The sequence below is a fragment of the Pinus tabuliformis genome, chromosome 4_1, assembly GCF_031772625.1.
Source record: "Pinus tabuliformis cultivar Carrire ecotype Pingquan chromosome 4_1, CPIR1, whole genome shotgun sequence".
Taxonomy (NCBI): Eukaryota; Viridiplantae; Streptophyta; class Pinopsida; order Pinales; family Pinaceae; genus Pinus; species Pinus tabuliformis.
The window spans coordinates 168,490,216-168,495,806 of NC_142303.1; the positions used below are offsets into that span (position 1 = coordinate 168,490,216).

The 5,591-nt window shown below is 31.6% G+C and overlaps 1 pseudogene; it reads right to left on the minus strand.

Moving 5' to 3' along the window:
* Positions 1–909: 909 nt before the first annotated feature.
* On the minus strand, positions 910–1,497 carry LOC149174709 (wall-associated receptor kinase-like 20 pseudogene; annotated as a pseudogene).
* Positions 1,498–5,591: the final 4,094 nt, after the last annotated feature.

A 5,591-nucleotide genomic window follows, 5' to 3' on the forward strand; every position in this document is an offset into this window, starting at 1 on the left:
CACAATAGTCATATGATGGCCTTGATGGGGTTAGTCCTTCAAGCTTTGGGTATGAAGTGTTAATGAGTAGGTGTGCTCTAGTTTCATGTATATACAGACTATCCTTTACCATCTTTTCCATCCTTGCTTTTATGTTGCTCCCTCCAACTAGAATTTCTCTTTCCTCTCTAGCTTTCAATAACTAGGCCTATTGTTTAACTTTTGGTTCATTTCAAAGATTTTCTCTTAAGCTTCTTGGTACCTAGCCTCAAATATACTCTTCAAATTTTACCATATTTTCCACCCATGTTTTTGTGTTTCTCCCTTTAGACAAATTAACCCTTCTCTATTATCTTATCAATGACTAAGGCTACGCTTCTTTTACAGGTTCATATCATAGATTTTCTTCAACGCTTGTGAGTATCTTGATCATCATAATGGTATAATATGGTCATCCTCATCTTGAGGGATGCAGACAAAGATGTACTCACACACTCCCTTCTAACTCTTGTGCTAAATATTTGATTGAATGATTTGCAATTGTCTATATGCATTCAATCCCCCTTGAAATTAGGAAATAAATTTAGGAAGAAGATAAATAAGCTAGAATTGAAAGAAGGTTTACCACCCACACAAAGATGGAGGAGGAAATGGAAGCTAGGTCCTTGATGCTAGCCATATTAAGAAAAGAGAGACTATATATATGCAAACAATAGATATATATTGGCAATTAAAAACCACCATCACAGAAGTCTTTGTAGCTAGTTGCAAAACCCAATAGGGAATCCCTTTGTGCATTGAATCAGAAAATATGTTTTATACTTGGGCTTTGACAAAAAAATCAGATATTCACAATGTGTGAGACTCCCCAATATGGCTGCTTATTCTAAATAATTGCATACATGCATTGATAGTATGTCAAAGTTTGAACTAGACAGGGATCCACTGGATCTCAACGCCATAGTTCCATTTATTTGTTGGCAATGTAGTATTGATGTTGACCACACTTGTGAAGGCACTACAACCTTCCTTGCGCAGGCGTATTATATGAGACGTCATGGCACTGTCCTTGAGATAAGTGCAGCAGAGCTTGTTTTGGCAGGGCCTGGCTTCTTTCGTGTCCCGCACAAACTGATGGCAAAGGCTGCTTGAGGTGCAGTTGAGAGGGGAAAGCAATAAAGCTTCAGAGCAATTAAACAACATGACGGTGTTGCGCTTAGAGATGTTGAATGGCAAAGTGTCATTGAGAACAAGTCCACCATCCTGAAAATCTGTAGAAATGCATGTACCGTTCGCCAGTGCCGGCTGTCTAATCACCAGACTAGACGCAGATGGGTCAATCCTCACGATCGGATAAGCAGTGCCATTAGCCGACTTGAATTGCAGCTGATTTTTGTTACAGAATATGCGGTACTTCGGGTCCCCGCAGGTATCATGGGTGCTCAGCGGATATGGAACGGCGTGCTGCCCACACTTGGGACAAGTTATATTTGCAGCGTTGCACATGCATAAAACCATTGCAAATACCATAAATTTCAGGCCAGGCCCATTTCTTGGCATGATGGGAAGAAAAGCGGAACACAAAACCAAGAACATGTTAACACAAGTTTGAGCCAGGCACATTTTACGGAACTCTCTGCCCTTATCTTATAGAATTTCATGAACGATATATATAGAAAAGTCTCATTAGGGTCGGTGAAGAAATATTGCGGGGCAAAACGAATATGACGGTACCTTTCCAGAAGATTTTGCCGTTGTCGCGATCCTTAAAGATCACCGAGACTTCTATATGCCGCTGATAATTGGGTGGAATGATGTACATCAGGTTGGAGGAGGTCAATGGGTAGAACCATCCATGATTGATTGGAATTAGTTACAAAGTAATAAGGTTCAATCTCTTACCATGATTTTGGGAGACTAATGTGGACTGAACGTTGTTAACATATCATTTAACTAATTTCAAGTCTGACTGTTTAGTCTTTGTATGTGATTTACTTTCTTTGACCAAGGTTAGTGATTCAACATTTGATTCAGATAACCATTAATTAATTAACTAATTAATTTGACAACTTTTCACCAAAATATTTTAGATGGTTCAATATCATACAGATAAATAAAATAATTCTTTAATATTTAAATTACTTTATAATATTTTTTTAATATTTAAATTACTTTATAATAAACTTTATTATTTTCTATTCATCAGGGGTAAAATACACTGTTATGGGTATATTGTTAAGCATTGTGATGGGTGTACTTTTAAGTCAGACGATGATGCAAAGATCACCAGTTCTAAATTCGGTGGGTAAAAATGGGTAAAAATCTAGCCGTGTGAAGAGATGTGTTATCCATGGGTGATTTTGATGGGTAGAAATCTAGCCATGTGAAGAGATGTGCAATCCATAGGCGATTTTGATGGGTAAAAATCCAGCCATGTGAAGAGATGGTGCGATCCATGGGTGATTTTGACGAGTTACATACCCTTAAGTCGGAGTTTCTCAAGCCCCAGTCAAGCCTCAAGTAATATGTGGAAAACTCAAACAACTTGACAAACAAACAATTTTTTATTGTTTTATCCTAATAAATTTGGACATTTATTACATGACTCTAAAAGTAATACAATTTTGCAATTTCAAGACTCTTACTACCATAAGCACGAATATAATTTTTCTTTTCATTTATATAATAACATATATTTTCTTTTCATATATATATAGTTTAAGAGTATTTCAATTTTGTTCAAATTTTTTTAAAATATTTAAAGTTCTAATATTTTAGAGATTTTTCAGAGAACTGAGTCTATTTTTGCATTTAAAAATATCTTTTAAACAACCCAACATCGCAATATTACTTAAAATTGTGTTATAAAATTCTAATTAAAAAAAATATTTCAAAGTGTATTAATCACACTGGATATATATGTATTACAACAAACATTTTACATCTATGTATATAAACCTAGATTTCACAACAATGTTTAGAAAGTATTACAACAAACATCACCCAGGTACGCTTATATAAATATTTATTTTTATATCAAAAAATTTAAGCATATTTTATCTTAATAGAATTGAAATTTTAGGCATACAAATTTGTGTTAAAGTATACAAATTTCGGAAACCATAAATATTAAGCATCTTTTCTATAAAATATTTAAATTTTTAGGAATTTATATTGAGGAGGTAAAGTGTATATATATTTTTATAGACTTTAGTCCTTAAATTGGTGAATAATGGTAGTTTTTTTTTTCAAAAGTGTCTTATTAATTGGCTTGAACATGATTTTAAAATTATATTATTATTATTATTATCTGGTTTCAAATTCGAAAAAGGGATATTTTTGGTCAATTGTGATAAAGCTCCCCCACCCTCGAGGAATCTTGCGTTTTGCTATATCATAAATTCTTTGTATATAATGGTAACGACTAGGTTTAATTTTGGGCCTCTCAAAATTACTCCAAAAAGTTACCAATTTACTATATAATATTTGAAAAAAATTTGATATTATTATTTTCTAAAATTTAGAATCAATTAAAAAAAATTGATTTTTCTTTTTAAATAATAATTTTTTTTGCCAAAAATAAAATTTAGTTCCTAATATTTTCTGTCACTCCTAACATAACAACTCATAACATAACAATTCATGTTAAACTAGCTTAAATTCATTTTGACTCTGGATCTATCAGGTGAGTGGCATCAAACTCTCAAGGTCCAAATCTTTTTTCTGAGTACAAAACGTGAAGATATATTTGCACCTCACACAGGGATCCAAAAGTTGAAGAAAGGTTTGAACCTCTGGAGATTTGATCCCTCTCAGAGCGGATACCCGGGTCAATGGGTAGCCGCTACATCCAGGGTTGTTCAATGGGTAGCCGCTACATCCAGGGTTGTTCAGGCATCAACACCCCTCGGCCTATTTACTGACCTAACCCCAAGAGCTTTCGGGATTCGACCCTGTGACCTCCCATTGGCAAGGCACTTGATTTGATGGATTGAGCTAACTCTTGGGGCTTTTTTTAGTTTATTTTTTATTTTTAAATGTAATAGGATTAAATTACAAAAAAAAATTATTTACAAAATATTTTGATTCTCAAATGAGAATGGATTTTGGCCATGTGGTATTGATGAGCGATGGTATTGGCCCATGGTATGACATGGTTAATAATATCCATGGTAAAGTGGGGTGAGTATACATAGTCAAAAATCTTGTTATATTATTTTGATTGTAAAATGTGTGATGGTTTCTGGGCATGCGGTACCGATAAGCCATCGTATTGACCTACGGTATGGTATTCGTGGTAAAATGGTGGTGAATATTCATGGTACAGTGGTGGTGAACAGTGATTAAAAATCTTGTTATATTGTAAGTATTAAGTGTTTTTGTGCTTATTAATGAAATTTAAATATGGTTATAAAATTATTATTTTAATTTATGTGGTGAAATGCATATTAATTTATAGCTACTATTTATATCTTATATATTTTCTTGTGTTAGAGGTGTAGATATATTTCATAAACAATTATAATATATTTTTTTAAATTTAGTAAAAAAATGTTATAAAATTAAAATTAAATTTAAATAAAATATTTATAAAATATTTTAAGTGTTAAATGAGAGATAGTTTTTGGGCGCGTTTTATTGATAAGCCAATGTATTGGCTCATGGTGTTGTAAGAAAGTCTATTTACAAGTTAATAATATCTATGACAAAGCCTATTTACAAGTTAATAATATCTATGACAAAGTAAACGTGAATATATCCATGTTAAACATATTGTTATATTTATTGAGAAGAGTTTTCAACGAAAATCACATCATAATTCATCTGTCAACGCTTTTCCAACCAACTAGTGTGACCAAATCATGGTTGCATGTTAAATAGAGAGAGCAGATCATCCAACGACTATATTAGACTAGGAAATGACTATATTTGAGAGGCAACTAGACTGGACCAACGACTATATTTAACTAGGAAACACTATTGTTATATTGTAAGTTTATGTGCCTATTAATTAAATTGAAATGAGATTATATAATTATTATTCTATTTTATAAAATAAAATGGATCTTAACTTATTGTTGCTACTTATATATTTTAATGTAAAATATATATTATGAAATTTTTTAATCTAAAAAACTATTCATAATTTTATTAATAAAAACAAAATTATAATGCAGCAAATTTGAATTTTATTATTATTATTTTTTTTACGGACACTATAACATCTTCGCTCTATACTAATTTTAACATGTAAATGTTTACCAATTTACATATTATAAATTAGACATATTAATATGAATTCAATATAATAAGCCTACATGTAAAAATGTTTACAAATTTTCTTATACTACATTTACACTTTACTCTTAAACTGAGTTGTAAAACGATTCTAGGTACAACAAAATTACACATATATAAGGGGTTTGTCAAGAAACTGGACAACATTTATTGTGAAGCTTTATAGGAAAAAAACAAAATACATCAACTAGATAAAAACACAAGCAACTTATGAAACTTCATAAGAAAAAAACGAATACATCAACTAAATGAAAACACAATCTATCTTATAAACTATTTTTAACTTCATAGACTTTTAAAATATTTTTCCTTCT